The sequence below is a fragment of the Hemiscyllium ocellatum genome, chromosome 7, assembly GCF_020745735.1.
Source record: "Hemiscyllium ocellatum isolate sHemOce1 chromosome 7, sHemOce1.pat.X.cur, whole genome shotgun sequence".
In the NCBI taxonomy this organism is placed as follows: Eukaryota; Metazoa; Chordata; class Chondrichthyes; order Orectolobiformes; family Hemiscylliidae; genus Hemiscyllium; species Hemiscyllium ocellatum.
The window spans coordinates 80619686-80638053 of NC_083407.1; the positions used below are offsets into that span (position 1 = coordinate 80619686).

An 18368-nucleotide genomic window follows, 5' to 3' on the forward strand; every position below is an offset into this window, starting at 1 on the left:
AACAGGCAGTGCTGCAGGACACTACCCGACTGTCCTGTGTCTTTGATCCTTAATTGTGTTAATGTGCAATACTGTACAGGAAATTGGCCAGCGCCCTGTCTGCCTGGGGAATCAATGTAAGTCTGTGGAGCTATAAGCAAACTCTGAATAAATGTCTCCCCTAATATTGTATTCTAGTAGGCATTTGAAGTGGTTTGAAACAGATAGAATTCAGGTCCTGAGGTGTGGAATTATGATTTACAGTTCGGGGTGACAGAGTGCTGATCATTTAAAAATAATCTCTTACAAGTGTTTTCAGCAGCAAGCACCACTTGTTGAACAATCTCTACTGAAGTATAGGATCACTTTTGTGTATAAGAAACATATTTTGCATTCTCATATGTCACAAACAATGAAGGAGGATTATTAATTCCTCCAGTTCTCTGACTTCCTCCTGTGTTCTACAACATCCACCTCTAAAACCTGAAGAGGCGTGAGTGGATTTGTTTTGCATCATAGTTGTTTGTTAATTTGAGTGTGCAAATGTTTGTGCACTTTGCTCTGTGATGATTTGCATGATTGTTGGTGCCACACTGCCAAAACGTGTTGTCCAAACCCAATGCCACAAGCCCACCATATTTCAAGTCCAAGGATACCCACCTGTCACTGCCTTCCTCATCTGCTTAGAAACAAATAAACTGCAGACGCTGGAATCCAATATACACCGGTCAAACCCGAAATGTCAATTTCTCCACCTCCTGATGCTGCCTGGCTTGCTGTGTTCTTCCAGCCTCCTGCCTGTGTATTCTTCGTCTGCATAACATCCCCTAATCATGAAGCAGAGGTTGAGCAAGGAGTTAGCTTTGAGAAGCCTTGCATAAAGTTATGGAATTGCCAGTAGCTGTAAATCTGATTACGGTGCTTAGTTTTGGTGCTTCAGGCTTCTTCTCTCACACCCATTAGAAAGTATCAGCCAATCTACTGTTCATAAAACTAAAAATGATTTCTTCCATATGCCTGACACTTTTCTTCACTTCTACTGCAATGGCAGCATGGAAGGATTTCTGTTCCAAATATTAGGCATTTCTAAATGACCATGTCTCAAATGCATTGGCCTGTATGAACAGAGAAAGTTTCTCTTGCATGATTGCACATTAAAGTCTAAAACTGCTCGCACCATAGTTGGCCATGCCTGTTTCCCTCACTTCAGTTCAGTGGCTGCCATCCTTGGGAGCACATACGTTGAAATACAGACATGAAAATGGCAGGAAGGAAAAGATCTGATGATCAATCAAGGTTGAAACCTTAATCATGGTGTCTGGCGGATTGTGAGACAGATGCTAGACTCCTGCTCTTTCTTCTGAACAGCCGCAAGATCTCTTGAACAGGCAAACATCCAGCAGCTAAGAACTTCACAGCCAATAAAGGAGATCTCTGCAAAACTTCCTCGCTCAAAACCAGTCTCGGAGATTACGTCAGCTAGTCTAAAGTTGCTGTTAATCCATTTTCCTTTTTTGCAATGTGATCACTGCTCTAGTCAAGGCTCTCTTGAAAGAGTACAGAATGCCATTACACACAATGAAATTTGAAAATACATTCTGGAGATTCTCTGTTCTTTGAGAATTACCCAACTTCAGGCCGACTCCGTTGAGGTGCAACGACAAATGCCATATCCATATTCCTCTTGGTAGTTTAGTTTGAAGGATTTTTTTTAATTTGGGGAAGTAGACTTGCAGTGAGAAAGAAGGGCTAGTTAGGCCTAGTTAGCGATGCCTACATCCCATTAGTGAATTAAACAATGCTTTGAATTGAGTAAACTGCACAGCATAAGCCTGCCACAAATAAGGATCTTCCGGCAGTTGTAATGTTGTAATATAAAAACAAACATGTATTTATTTGTTTTCCATATTTAACAAAGTAAAATGGCCCCAAAACCCACTGTTAAAGTTTAGGATTTGCATATTTGTCAGTATTTCACTTCTCAGATGTTTATAACTCGAATACTAATGCATCTCTTGCACTTTTGGAAAATGCCATGTGATCCCATGTTAGGTTTTTATTGTCCAAGGCAGTGCTCAATCCTGGTCTTTTGCCTCGGCCTTTTGTGTTCATCTTGGGGCAGGAAACGGTGAGTTTTATCTTGTTAGATTTTTTTTCTAGCAACATATCTCACTGGAGAATATTTAAGAAAAAAAATACCCCATGTAGGTTCCTTTAATTGTTAAATGAATATTTTGAAGTTTTGATTAATAGGACAAGTTATTTTATGTGGACAAAACCCAAATGTTTTCATGTCACTAAGGACTCTGGTTCCCAAGCAGAAAACCTTCTCCCAGAAAACATTCTGCTGACAGGACATGCTTAGTTCAGTAAAGTGAAAATATATTTTCAGCAGATATAATGCATAATTGGAGTCATGTACAAACTAGATCAGCTAAGAAGCTTAGTACAGAACCGTGATTTTCTTTGGGTAACATTGCAGTGACCTTTTGATATCTATTTTTGATTTTACCATTGTACTTACACCCAGTATGTTCACACAACGCATGCACTGCGTATATGGAAACAATAAAGCTATTTAAGCAACCTCTGAAATACTCTAATTGTAACATATGTTCAAGAACACACATTTGATTGTTACCTGCTGAGAACAGTCTAGACAAGCATAGTCTGTAATCATTCCATTCATAACAGGTAACTATCATGTAATTAGTGTGTCTGTGTTACATTGAAGTCTTGATTGAATTGTACTTTTTTTGCTTAATGGCTCAGTTGCTTTGTGGAGGGAGATGAATTTTGGTGAACTTGTATCAGTGCCAATGGAAACCCAACATATGAAATATCTGTTTTAAAAGGAAGTTGGTTTTGTTATCACAGCACCATAGAACAGTACAACACAAAAGCACTTATAATGCTTGTATATGCTATTTGAACAAACTACTTAAATTAGTCCCACTCTTTTGCAATGGTCCTTTTGAAATGTTGTCGTGTACAGCTAGTCTTTTTCAGTGTGTTGTCCCTTTAAATTTGTGCTTTTGAATGCTTGGCTGCAAAGGAGCCTTAGTACCTTGCCTAGTACCTTGTGTTTTAGTTCTGTTCGCCGAGCTGGGAGTTTGTGTTGCAACACAAACTCCCAGCTCGGCGAACAGAACCACAACAACGAGCACCCGAGCTACAAATCTGCTCCCAAACTTTGAACCTTGTGTTTAATGGGAATTTTGGCAGTTTAGTCTTTGGTTTTATATTCTTCAGACATTTATCAAGTTTTGCATTTAAAAGTTTTTACTTCCTCTGTTTCCACACAATTTTGGGCATTGCAGTCGGGATCTTAGTAAATTGCTACTCTTCTTTGTCCCTCAAAACCTGTGACTCTTTTACCACCTACCTTGCATCACCCTTCAATCCATCCATCTATGCCAAACACAATCCTGAAATGACCTAGTCCCACTTGCCTGCTCCTGGCCCATATCCATCCAAGCCTTTCCTATGCGTGTACTTATCCAAATGTCTTTTAAACATTGTAGCTGTACCCTCATCCACTGCTTCCTCAGGAAGTTCATTCCACATACAAACTGCCCTCTGTGTAAAAAAAAATGCTCCTCGTGTCTTTACTAAATCTCTCTCCTCTCACCTTAAAAATGTGATCTTACTGATGAAGAGCGTATGCTCGAAATGTCGACTTTCCTGCTCCTCAGATGCTGTTCTACTGGCTGTGCTTTTCCAACGTCGCACTTTTTTTACTCTGATCTCCAGCATCTGCAGTCCTCACTTTCTCTTTAAGAATGTGCCCCTAGTTTTGAAATCCCCCATCCTTGAAGAAGAGCTTATGCCCAAAACGTCAAATCTCCTGTTCCTTGGATGCTGCCTGACCTGCTGCGCTTTTCCAGCAACACATTTCCAGCTCTGATCTCCAGCATCTGCAGACCTCACTTTCTCATCCCAGAGAAAGGACAACTACGATTAACTCTATCTCCACCCCTCATTATTTTCCAAACTTCTATAAGGCTATCCCTCAACCTCCTATGCTCCACTGAAAGAAGTCCCAGTCTATTCAGCCTTTCTTTATATCTTATACTCTCTCTAAACCTTTTTAATAGTCTTGATCATCTCTATCCAATCTCCTCTTAATCTCTGCTGTAAGGAGAAAAATCCAGCTTCTCCGACGTTTCTACAAGATTAAAGTTCCTCATCTCTGGTACTGTTAGTAAATGTGCTCTTCATTCCTTCTAACACCTTGACATTCGTCTCCAAATGTGTTACCTGGAACCATCAAACAGTGCTCGAGTTGGACCTTAACCAATATTACAGAGAGGTTCAAAATAAGATCAAGCATGTTTCTTTAATTGAAGGCTGATTTATCACCGTGTTCATCAATCTGCCTGAGCCTGACACATACCCACAGTTATGAGCTCAACTAATCTTCCCCATGCACTGCTCTCAGGTCAAATGCATAGTCAAAAGCAATGTATTTGAAAGATGTTAACGAGACAGCATTTTGAATCCTACTTCCCCAAACCCCACACGCGCTCTCTGCAACCCCCACATTCCCACCCAGGAAGCAGGCTGGGAAATATTAGGGAAAGGAGGAGAGTGAATATAAGATCAGACATGTTAGCTGGGTGTGTCATGCTAGTCAGTTTCCTGTCTCTGCTGGGATTTAAGAGTTGATACTGCATGCTTGCGTTTTCGTAGCAGAAGTAAGCTTTGTAAACCACTTTGTTGAAATAAAACAAACAAAGATGGATGTGTGTTTGTGAGATACGATTGAATGGCCGCACAGATAACCCAGGTATGATAGTGTTGTGCCAAGTGATTCATGCATCAAACATTTTCCACACCCAACTCTGAAACATGAAGTTTTATATTGATAGCTTAAGTTATTTGGAGAGGTTTCTGTGGTAGATGGTCAGTTTTAATCCTGTGGATAGGTTAATATTAAATGCAAGCAGGAAGTTGATTTGGCTGGAGGTCAGTGTTCTTTACTATGGTGCTAATTTCTCTGGAGTGAAGATTGTTCTGGGTTCTTTCCCAGGGCCATTGTCTGTTTTTTAAAGCAGTTATTTAGATGGCCTGATAGACGATTGCCTCTCCAACCTTTGGAGAATTATTTTAATTAATGGGACTGCTTTTTGCTTTGAGAAGTGAGTTTTGTTTCATTTTGCGTTGTGCTACATTCATGTTTGACTTGATTGGTACAAATTGTTGGACAAATGTTGATGTGGAGCAGATCTAACTTTGCCAGTTTCAGGGTTAGAGGGATGATGTGAGGCGGCAGATTTATTTGAGTCCAAATTTACAATTTGCATTCCATTTTAAAAAAAAGAGTTCTGTTTCCACACACTGTCTCTCCAACACAAAAATTGCCTCATTCCATCTTTGTATCCATCATCCATTTACAGCTACCTCAGTACGTCTCCTGAAAGCCTTGTCCCCATTTTGGTTATCTGCAGGCTCGACTACTGTAGTCTTTCCCTCGCCATGCTCCATAAAGTTATTGCAAAGTCTCTTCAAATTATATGGAAAACCTGCATCAAATCCTGCTCACCTGTTGCCCATGTGCTTGCTGACCTATTGGTTTCCTGGTCTGGCAAGAGTTAAATTCTCATCCTTATTTTTAAATTGCTCCTCCTTATCTCTGTAAATGTCTGTTGCCCCACAGCCACCCCACCATCACCACTCCTGCCCCTCAAAAAAGAAAACAAACTGCACTCCCTTAGTCTCTCATGGGCACCTACTCTTTGAACCATCACTAGAAACTGTCCATGCCCTAAGCTAAGAACAAGGGGTGATCTGTTATTGTTAAATTGCCAAGTGTTTTGGATTTGCTTTTGTACGTCTGGAAAATTAAATAAAGAATGCAGAAACTTTTAGTAGAATTAACGTCATAATTAATAACAGAGCTTCATTCAAAATTGAACTTGTTATTTGTGCGTTTGTGCAGGGCTGAGCATTATTTCTATTAAGATTTTGTTTAAAGGTCATACAATTAAATACTCCTCGTCATTGGCTTGCTGTGCTGCCAGCAGCCTCAGCCTTGAAGTGCCACTGTTGCTTATCATGGATGCCATGATGGTTGGCAGGTGGGCAGGACATCCTTGAAATGTTCCAATCAAAATGCATGTTGGGTGACAGTTAAGTGACTACTTAATCCAGTGGGATTTCTTGGTGGTGGAATTGCAATACCCAGAACCACATTTTAACTAGTAACTGTAAAATCCCAGCCATGCAGTGGCCTGCGATTTAACATTTTGCAGACTAGATTTGGGCTGGGTGAGCTTAATGGGGCCTCTGATGCACTGTCCCACCAACAAAAAAAATTAATTGAATCCAGTTCAGTTAGTTGCAGAGCGGTGAGCTTCTCAGTGAATTGTGGGCCTCAATAGTGAAGTCTCGCATCATCAGATCTACCAGCCAATTAAAAGCCAGCAGCTTCTGGCTCCTGATGATTGCTACTGGAGGCCCAGTCTTCAAGGAATTTGACAGCAAGAAGATAAATCTTTTTCTTTCAGTTTTTGTGGGGTTTGGGGATTACAGAAAGTTAGATGCTAACTTGCCCATAGTGTTAGGGGCATTAGTAAGAGGGAAATGGGTCTGGGTGGGTTACTCTTTGGAGAATCGGTGTGGACTGGTTGGACCGAAGGGCCTGTTTCTACACTGTAGGGAATCTAATCTCATCTAATCTAATCAAGGAGGGAGGAGCAAGTTGACAAAACCTTTGAAAGAAATGTACATTTGTTAATTGTGATATTATACTTCAGGCAGTGGAAATGTGCAACTGCTGCACTTAGGCTTCACTTAATGAAATGGCGAAAATAACCTCCTCCATCTTTGTTTATTTGTATCTGTTGCATTTTAAACAAAATGAAGTTTCCACAATTACATTTGCTTGGTTATAAAGCACTTAATGGGCATAAGTGGCAGTTTGGGCTTCATTTTCAAAACAAATAGGGAACATTTGCCATTTGCTAAATTCCCCTATGTTCCTTGGGCTTCAATTCTCTATCCTTATTTCCAGTTGTGTTGCAGTTTTTACATTCACAGAAAATTTCAATAAAGAGTCCATTAGCAAGATTCACGCAACAACAGTGCCAATTTTGGCGTAATTTACATACAAATAAGATATAGTCGATTTCTCCCTATTTCTGCAGTTGACCAATAGATCACTATCTGTAAAAGAGAAGACTAGCTTGATAGCTCACTACTTACTGTTGTATTCATGAAATCTACTGTGCAGATAGCACCAACACGATTCAAGGGAATCTGATTGATAGTAACTTCAGGATCTCAGATTCTCATCCCTGCTTCACAATTTGTAGGGAAAAGTCAAACTCAACCTGGCCATGTTTATGAAATCACTACCTTTTAATTAATGGTGTGCTTTTAAATGGCAAGAGCAGGCATGAATTCATGTAGTTTAAGGGAGGGATCTGTAATCTTCCTGCGTTTATTGAAGATTATTTACAAACAAGTTCTTGTCGCCAACTTTGTGCCAAGTATGCTCATCCAGCTATGAAACTGTGAAAGTGGAGTTGCATTTGATGAAGAAAATGAGGCTTGGGAGCACTAATTCTCCAGCGGAGAAACTGCTTTCCCATTTAAGGAATTGTTAAGTACCTTCCAGCTTTGTACAGGGAGAATGATGGAGACTAATGGGCTATGTAGAAGAAAAAGTATTTGCATATGAGGCACATATGGTGAGGAAGTGATTTATGTCAAAACGCCCCAAGGGTAGGAAGTAATCAGAATGGAATGGCAACAGAAGGCTGAGACCCATTGGAGCAAAATGTTTTTAGTGTCCTTTAGTTATGGTTGAACCTGAGACCTGTATAGTTGAAACAAAAACAGAAATTGCTGGAGAAACCTGGCAGGTCTGGTAGCCTCTGGAGAGGAAGCAGAGTCAACATTTCAAGTCTGTTGACATTCGTTCAGAATTGTTTTGAAATATTCGACAGGCATGTTGGTAACGTGTAAGATGGCTTTCCCACTGAAGGGAAGATAAAAACCATCACAGGACTAATCACGTCAGTGCTCACTATCAGACAGTCTCAACAAAATTACGTGCAAATCTTTGACAGGACATGGATGGACTTTACATTTAAGAGTATAAATTCATAGATTCCCTACAGTGTGGAAAGAGGCCATTTGGCTCAACAAGTCCACACTGACCCTCTGAAGAGTATCTCACCCAAACCCTTTCCCCTCCCCTATTGCTCTACATTTCCCATGACTAATGCACCTAACCTACACATCCCTGGATACTATGGGCAGTTTAACACGGCCAGTTCACCTAACCTGCACATCCTTGGACTGTGGGGGGAAAAAAACCAGAACACCCAGAGGAAACCCACGCAGACAGTGTGTGCAAACTCCACACACAGTCAGTCACTGAAGGCTGTAATTAAACCCGGGGCCCTGGCACTGTGAGGCAGCAGTGTTAACCACTGCTGCCCCAGGGCAGCATAGCTGTTTCTGAACTGGTCCTCACCCTTAATAATTGCTCCTTTGAATCCTCCCATTTCCTCCATATGAAAGGGCTAGCCTGCATCGGCCCCAGCTATGCTTGTCTCTTTGGCTCCGTAGAATAGTTCATCTTCTGTAGTTACACTGGCACCACTCCCCACCTCTACCTCCGCTACATTGATGACTGCATTGGCGCCACCTCGTGCTCCCGTGAGGAGGTTGAGCGATTCATCAACTTCACCAACACATTCCACCCTGACAATCTCTGACACCTCTGTCCCCTTCCTGGACCTCTCCATCTCCATCAATGATGACCAACTTAATGCTGAAGTTTTTTACAAAGCCACCGACTCCCACAGCTACCTGGATTACACCTCTTCCCACCCTACCTCCTGTAAAAATGCTATCCTGTATTCCCAATTTCATAGCCTCTGCCGTATCTGCTCTCAGGAAGACCAGTTCCACCACAAAACACACAAGATGGCCTCCTCCTTTAAAGACAACAATTTCTCTTCCCACGTGGTTGAAGAAGCCCTCCAACACATCCTTCTCCTCAAACCCCACCCCTCCAACCATAACAAGGACAGAATGCCCCTGGACCTCACCTTCCGCCCTACCAACCTGCGCATCGCCTGCCAACATTTCCATCCCCTCCAAATGGACCCCATCACCAGGGTTATAATTCCCTTCCCCCATCCCTTTCCGCAACGACCGTTCCCTCCATAACTACCTGGTCAGGTCCATGCCCGCCCCTGCCCCCAACAACCCACCCTTCCCTCTTGGCACCTTCCCTTGCCACCGCAGGAATTGCAAAACCTGCACACATCTATCCCCTTGCCTCCATCCAAGGCCCCCAAGGAGCCTTCCGTATCCATCAAATTTTAACCTGCACATCCACCAATGTCGTTTATTGTATCCATCACTCCTGATGTGGTCTCCATTACATTGGGGAGACTGGATGCCTTCTTGCAGATCACTTTCAGGAACATATCTGGGACACCCGCACCAATCAACCCCACCACACCGTGACCAAACATTTCAACTCTCCCTTCCACTCTGCCGAGGGCATGCAGGTCCTAGGTCTCCTCCACTGCCACTCCTTCACCACCTGACAAGGTGGAGGAAGAAAGCCTCATCTTCCGCCTCAGAACCCTTCAACCCAAGGGCATCAATGTGGACTTCACAGTTTTGTCATTTCCCCTCCCCCCACCTTGCCCCATTTCCAACCTTCCAGCTCAGCACTTTCCTCATGACCTGTCCCACCGTCAATCTTCCGTACCACCTATCCGCTCCATCCTCATCTCTGACCTATCACCTTCATCCCCATCTCCATCCACCTATTGTAGTCTTAGCTACCTTTTCCCCAGTCCCATCCCCCTCCCATTTATCTCTCCACCCCGGGGGCTCCCTGCCTCATTCCTGATGAAGAGCTTTTGCCCAAAACGTCTATTTTCCTGCTCCTTGAATGCTGCCTGACCTGCTTTGCTTTTCCAGCACCACTCTAATTTTGAATCTAATCTCTAGCATCTGCGGCCCTCACTTTCGCCTAACACAGCTGTTTCTGCCCAGTTACAAACTGGGGACCTTTTGTGTGTTAAGCCAATGTAATAACCACTATGTTACAGAATTAAATGTGCTGTAATTTTGTAGTATAAATTTAGAAGGGGTGGATGTGTGATATTGAAATCATTTGATAAGTGAGCTGTTGATCTGAAAAGTTTGAAATCCACGATTACATAATTGTTAAAAATAGACTACTTTCACTTATCGAGAGAGAACATTAACATGTATGATCATTTTGTAATCTATTTACTCCAACCTGGTTTTTAAAGATTACCCAACTAAACTTTCTCCAATCCATTTTCCAATATTGGAAAACTCAAGTTAATATCAGGTACCCTAACTTGTCAAATCTACCTTCTAACATTGTTTTCTGAAATGTGAATGAAGGGGTTTACTCAGCCTCTTTGCAGTAAGCCAGGTTTACCATGCTATTAACCATGCTCCAGTCATGGTATCCTTGCTGCTGAGGGAGAAAATTGTAGTTTCAAATCCTCTTCCAGGTATTTGAGAACAAAATCTAAGCTTACGTTTGGATGCAGTATGAAAGGGAGTGCTGTATCTTCAGAAACACTGACAGTTTTTCAGACAATATGTTAAACTGGGGATAGATCTGCACTATTTGGTTTGATAGATCCCGTGGCACTACTTTGAAACCGTGGATACCTTGACCAACGTTTATCTACTCCTCTCAGAATGAATGTGCATAGCTGACAAAGCTGAAGCAGTTTTCATTTTCCAACTTTTTTTTTTAAACTTGTGGCACTGCACGCAATTCGGATCAAGTGCAGCTCTCTCGGTGAAACAGGAATTAGAATTGAGGAATGAATGGGCCAGGGGAATGGAGATGTGAAGAAGCATTGTGGATTTGAATGGTCTGAAGTATTTGTTTATTTGTGGGGAAGAGTTCAGAGCTACTTTGTCCGCTGGCAAGCCAGAAATGTTTGCTTACTATCTAGCAAACACAGAAGTTCAGTTGAGTCGAATGGTTTACATTTTCCCATGTTTCAGTGGACTTGAAATGTGAACTGAGAATAGTGAAAAGCAGCAAGGAACAAGGCACTGAGGAATACTGGAAACTTTGTAAGGGCACAGTTACACAAAAAGCAGCCTCAGTGTTTCTACCGACTATGCTATGGAGTTGAGTCAGCTTTCACTTTCTCAGAAGTGTTGTCAATGTTTGTGAAGGTTGATCTTCACTATTCACCTTTTGGTCATGGGTGACTGCAAGTATCAGGCTGTTGCAGAGCCATCAGGTGGCTAATGTGGGGGAATGCAGCACGTTTCACAATGGTTCATTTTCAACATCGACTACTGCTTTACCATAATAGTGTGATTGTGACAGATCTAACATGGAAATCAAGCAATTATTGTGCCAACTGTAGGCTAACTTAGACTGCAGGTACTTGTAGACAGTTCTACAAAGCTTGTTCCAGAGAGCCTGCTGGACAAGAAAAAAGGAATTTTTCAATTCATTTTGAGGTCAATGTTTTCAAAACATAATAGGTATTACCTGGATTTCAAAAGATGTGTTTGAAACACATCCAAATGTTTGTGCAATAGAACTGAGTTTGATTTTGGAAATCTTATCTTCCATTCCTTGTGGTTTTATCCTTAAAGGTACTGGCTTACACTGGATAATTTTCCAGGAGTCTAGCCGTTTGCTGATAACTCAGTCAAAAGAGTTTAATGCAGATATGAGTCCAGATTGTGACTGTTTCTGGAATTGTAAATGAACGCATACCCCGTGAGGACATATTTAGGCTTGGCCATGATATGATGCCCTCACCCAGCCCTAACAAGCTTGCCAATTCTGTCTAGCAACCGAGGTCGCTTGGGAGATATTGCATGCAGTTGCCACCTGCAACATCATGCCTCAGCAGAAATGACTGTATTTATTGGCAATTGTCATTCAAAATAAAATTCCTCATTTTCAGTGCACAATGTTATCAGTCAAAGTATTCTGCCAAACAAGTTGAAGCTCGCTTAGATTACATTTTCCTAAGTTATATTTGATTCCTCAGCTAATGAATTGAGGCTAAAAGCAGTTTAGTGTTTCCTTTGTAATTGAAGCAGTGATGTCCATTTTTCTGCTAGTTGGCACAAATCTGCATTGTGTTGGTAAGGGTACAAGTAGATCTTTACCACTAAAGGGGAAAATAACATGCCTTGGTCTTTTGGATCATTCATTTGTTTGTGTTTGGACATTTTACTGGGATGTTTAATGTGCGTAGGACCCCATCAATGTGCTTACCTACAAACCAAACAACTGAAAAATCCACATTTTGAGCTTTTTGCCTGATATAATATGCACTTTTCCTTTCCCTTCATGACACACCTCTCATATAGCAGCCATAACATTGTTACTGGTGGCAAGCATCAATGGTATTGGAACCCAGAAATGTAGCCTTTTAAACTCATCAACCTAAAACATTTTATAATGGAGCTGTTTTAATTAGGATCACTCTGCCCTGTAAAAGAGTAGTTTGTGGGTTTTCTGTTGCTAAATGAAACATTTCTAGCCTTCAGTTCCAGCATTACCTTTTTTTACAGTCTCAGTAAGTCCAATGATCATTGATACTCCTGGAGTATGCCAGACCTGCTCAGCTCCAGTATTGGATTGAATCAATCATTGCCATGTATGGCATCTTGGCAGCCCATTAGTCTCAATTACACATTGCTTTTGTCTTCTCTTTAACTCCAAGCGAATTTACTTGTAAGTTAGATGACTGACACAACATAGGTTTGAACCCTCAGTTGTTAGTAACAACGCTAAGACCCCTCTGGAACAGCACATTTCATCGTAAAAAGTTCAAATGCATTCTTCTAACCACAGGATAGTTACAATAGCTTATTGGTAGTCAATAGGGAAGAACCTCTGCAACTTCATCCTTTTCTACAATCAGTTCAGAGTTGTTTGTGACCTCTGAATAATTAGTACTTCTTAGAGCTTATTTATTTATAAAATAAAGAGGAAAGGAACTTGATGCTTGGAACATTTCTAGGTCATGACCCTGTCAGTGGCAGTGGCACTGCATAGTTTATAAAGGCGCAGCCAATGAGGAGCCAGGTTTGATGCCCAGTTGGGTGTATTGGATGTGGACGAGGGGTGGGATGTATAAAGCAAGGTAATTTAAAAAGCATTGGCAGCCATGATGGGGTTTGCAGCTGCCTTTGAAAAATGGATGAACAGGGAGAGCAAAGGGCTGCTGGTAGTTTAGACAGCTGTCCGTGGATGGCCATACGATTTTTGATGCCTTTCATGAGGCCCTGATTAAGGCTGTGGACAGCAGAACTACATTCTTTTCTGTATCTTGAAGAAGAATTCTAGTGTGAGATATCAGGCAGGCATGGATAAGGGTAGCCACGGATGCTAATACTGTGGGTTTTGACTACAATAGGCCATATCACCTACTGAAGCAATACTTATATTATCCCTCTTAGCATAAGAAACTATTGTTTTTGAAAAATTAAACATGCATTTATTAAAGCTTGCTAGTATGGACCAATAGATATGTTAGTGTGACATGTTAAACTGTCCATGCTTGCTGCCACTAGTTAACTGTTTAATCCAGACACTGGTTTGGGGGGCATTTGACCAATGTGATGTGTCTCCAGTGTAGCTTGTTATTCCATCAGGATGGTGCAGCATTAATCAAGGGATTAATTACTGTAAACAAGAGTCCCCATCCTCTTTAATTGCAAATTCTCAATTTAGTTATGTCTTAGTAGTTTCCCAGGAGTTTGAAATAATTGTCTTTTTAGGCATTAATATAGAAGATAAAATTGTGTATTTCTCTAGATCTCTGTCTGCGTAGAATGGTGTATTGTTGCTTTGGTAACTACTGATACTGCTGCAGAGTGAAGTATAATCAGAATTGTACATGTATAACATACATTACAATACAGTTCCTCAATCATTTTTGGAATAGTACAACAATATCCTGTGATCATGTGCATCAGACAACTAAAGTCTCCCACTGCCTCGGATGTTTGCACATTGTATGACTAAATTAATAAATTGGGAAAATGTGATAAAGTGCCATTTATGTTAATGCATATGATCCCATCTAGTGTTATAAATTATGATTGCTATCCACATTAATTATGAAATTCACATTGCTGTGACCTAATGTGACTTGCCGATAATAGAAGTGATCTGGATGGCAATGGTAGATCTGCCTGACTGTTTGGAATTGGAAGTCTCCAAGATTGAGTAGCCTGAAATAGCATTTTTATACTGGAAGCATCTTAGCAACTGTGATATTCATTCTTATTAAAATATATATTTAACACTAAAGGAGTTGTGTATCTGCAAAACGACTCCATTGTCAATATGTGAATTGTGATTAGCAAAGATAAGAAGTTAAAAATTGCACTGGTGACACTTTTTCTAAATGCATGCTGCTGCTTGTATAATTCTGGTGCACATTCTATGGATATTTCTGCAGGTGAAGGCAATGACACTGTTCCCTGAGGCTTTTAAATTTGATAATCCATCACAGGTGGGATGAGACAAGATTGCTTTTTCCTTCAGCATTTTACTTGCCTAAAAGTACATGATTACAGACAGATTGCCTGTTGTAAACAAATTAAAGTACTAATTTAAAGCTCCCTGTTAGAATAATTGACACTTTCTTGCAGCCAGCCTGTTTACACACCACTTAGAATTTATGCAAGGCTCTGCTGATTGAAGAAAATGCGTCATAATCTCACAGTTTAACCAATTAGAGTCAGGTTAACACTGACCATGTGTCCAAATGTGGGTAGTTTGTAATGGGAGAAACAAAACTTCTGTGACAGCAGTCCGTTCAGTTTCTCATAAAATTCTTTTTCACTTGGTTGCTGAGCTTTTAAACTTGATGTTTTATGATTTTTTTTAAAAATGCCACAATCATCAAATTCTCTGACTGGTCAACCACTGTCATGGAAATTATGCGGCAATGGCTTTAATAAAGTTGATCTAAACAATAGTGGTTGTTGCTGGGGCATATCAGCATTTATCCTAAGTGATGCTGTATTTCAAAATATTTAAACAATTGTGTTTTGTTCTCTGGTGGTACTGTGTCTCCTTTTGCATTCTGCCCAGTATGCTAATATTTGGGTTAGGACTCACTGAGAAACCAGTGTGTGGGTTACTTTGTGAAGCATCTGAAGGTTGTGGCTATGTGCTGATCTTCTGTCTGTTTAACAAAGCAGCAGCATTCAAATGGCTGAAGTGCAAGCACCCTTTTTTTTCTCTACAGATGATAATTGAATAGTAAATTGAGCTGCTAAAGCCATGGGGAGCCATTTCCAGAAATCAGTGCAATGGATATTTAAATAAAAATTTACTGAAGCAAACTAGATCTATTCTGTAAGGTTCACAAAATCGCAGAGAGTGTACAAAGGCTAACTCTCTTTCAGTGCTAGCATTGCCAATTGCAGGAAAATACTCCCCATCATTTAAATATGTTGGCAGTGTGATCGCTCTGTCATGGCGAAGGTCAAAGCAGTTTTATCCACGATATGCATATTGACAGTATGAACCTTCTGCTTGTTCAGCTGTGCAGTTCAATGCAGTGCATCAATAGGATCAAGAATGAACCACATTGCTTCTTGAACCTGCTTCACTAGTATTGCATTCATCTACCTCTGCTCTGCTTTCATGTTTTATTTTAGATTAGATTAGAATAGATTCTCTACAGTGTGGAAACAGGCCCTTCGGCCCAACAAGACCACACCGACCCTCCGAAGAGCAATCCACGCAGATCCATTTCCCTCTCTCTAATACTCCTAACACTATGGACAATTTAACATGGCCAATTCACCTAACCCACACATCTTTGGTCTGTTGGAAGAAACCGGAGCACCCGGAGGAAACCCACAGACACAGGGCGAATGTGCAAACTCCACGCAGACAGTTGCCCGAGGCTGGAATCGAATCTGGGAGCCTGGTGCTGAGAGGCAGCAATGTGAACCACTGAGCCATCGTGCTGATCATATCCAAATTATTTGAGACCCTTTATAAAGCATTTAACTCATTGAAATTTTGTTTAACTTTTTTTTGCTTTGAGGATCTCCCCTTGATTTATGTCTGTTGTAGAGTTCCCTGGAGACAGTCTTCCTTCCTGCTCTTATTTAAGTGTTCCTTCTATATAACTGAATTAGGATGCAGCATGTTAGTTAGTAACAGAGAATGGAGTCCTGTTCCTGCTCTTCCCAGATTTTACACATGGCCTTTTAGAACAACTATCAGAAATATCGAGTTGATCCTTTGCTCTTCCCTAACCAGGCATAAAGTACCATAACTATCCCATAACCATTGCCTTGGCTGAAATCAGTAAACACGGCAGAAGTGGGAATTTAAACTGAAGGAAATAAATGGCAGAAAAAGTGAAAGTGCAAGTTGCTAATTGGATAACTCTTTTTGAAGAGCTAGCATAGAGGAAGTGGGTTGAGTGATCTCTTCCTGTTCTGCAAAATTCCATTGTTCAAAGTTGCTGGCTCTGTTGGGCTCAATACACCTGCACTGAATTAGCAATGAATCACTGGCAAACTTAGGAAAGATCTTCTTTTGTGAGACATTCATAATACTCCACTTGCAGCTTCATACAGATTTTATGTTCCAAAATTACTTTTAACTAATTACTACCTGAAATAGATTTAAAGCTTACCCTCCTACAATATTACAAGGCTACTTTGCAACCTGCTATAGAACTCAAAGGATTAGAGAGAAATTTAGACCCAATCTCTTGAAATTCCATGTCATTAATTTCTACTTACTAAGCTGCTTTGGAATATTGAAACCACACTTTTTCGTATCAAGAGATGTAAACATTTTGAGCTTGTAAGATCTGCACAACTCTGTAATGTATCTGAAGTAAATTCTAAAAGTGCTGGTACTGAATAGGGTAGAACATTATAAATTCTAGTCTTAGTCTTTTTGGAGAAATTCGAATAAATTTCATTTTCACATTTGAAAGCCATGCTGACATAGAGCGTGGTCCAGAGGATTAGTGTCAGATCGCTATCTCCAGTTTCATACAATCTTTGCACTGGAAGTGTTGGATAAGTCCCAAAAGCCGAGGAAACACTCACTGACTTTAGCTTTTATAACTACCAAAAGTTTGTGTTAGCATTTAATGCACAAATCTGTATTTTTCTTGATTCTTTTATGGGTGTGGCTGGCAAAGCTAATATTGTTGTCTCATTCCCAATTGCCCTTGAACTGAATAGTTTTCTGAGCGACTTGAGCTGAAAGAGTCATCCACATTGCTCAGAGCAACAATGAATTTTCTTCCCTAAAGGACATTAGGAAACCAGTTTGGTTTATTAATTAATAGCTTAATGGTCGCCATCACTAAAAGTAGCTTTCAATTCCAGATTATTAATTTAAATTGCACCAGAAATCTTGGGGTTTAAATCCCTGACCCCAGACCATTAGCCTGGGCCTCTTTATTACTGGTCCAGTGACAATACCATTTTGCCACAACCTCCCTAAAACTTGTAAACCAGTTGTGGAGGAAGAATTGTTTTTAATTCAACAGTGTTGTAAGCAGATGTTAGTCCCAAATTTATGCTGCAGTTTATTATTGTAGTGTAAGTGAACAGAATGTCTGATTAAAAATGGATGTTGTTTACATTCAGAAAGGCTTTCTTCATTCCTACTTTGGAGTTTGGGGCATTTTTCAAACAATAAAGAGGTACCATGTAAACAAGGCGATTTGGAAGTGAGCATGTTGAAATGGGTGATTGTATTTCTGCCACCCCATATTAGTGTTTGAATTTACCCTGCAGCAGTGTTTATTGTAAATGTTAGAAACTTTATGAAATTATCTTATTAAAGAGACGATAATACTGAAACTACAGGCACATTAAAACAGATGTATGTTGTAAACCTATTCAAAACAATTTGATGTGGCATTTTATAGTTCTGTGAAGGATGTCAACAATGTTTTATTTGCATTGTACATTACAGTGTACAGCTGGTAGTATTCAAGCAGCTGCTTGCGTTGCTACGCCTTTGGATTTCATTCAAGAAGCATTTTTGCAACTTGTTTTTAGATAGGATTGTGTTTCAACAGTACTTAGTGCCTCAAAGAAATTTACTTTAATGGCCTGATAATTATAACCACTGAAAGTAATGGCAGAGCTGTCCAGCGTAAATGAAAGGAACTTGCCTCTCCACATCATGTCAAAACCAGCATTGACAGCTTGTTCTTTACGCAAAACATTAAAAGGGAGTAGAAATGTCAGACTGAGGGTACCTTTTGAAGGTTGAAGTAAATATGTGCTGCTGATTACTGGGCATAACTAACATTAGAGATTCATATGCTTTATTTAGGAGTACCTTGTGATGAATATGCAGTAACAGTCCCCATCTCCTA

General features: G+C 40.5%; 1 protein-coding gene across 4 annotated transcripts in view; it reads left to right on the forward strand.

The window, feature by feature from the left end:
• The window catches only part of myo1b (myosin IB), a 267061-nt gene that overhangs the window by 136432 nt on the left and 112261 nt on the right, over positions 1–18368 (forward strand). The window lies entirely within an intron of this gene.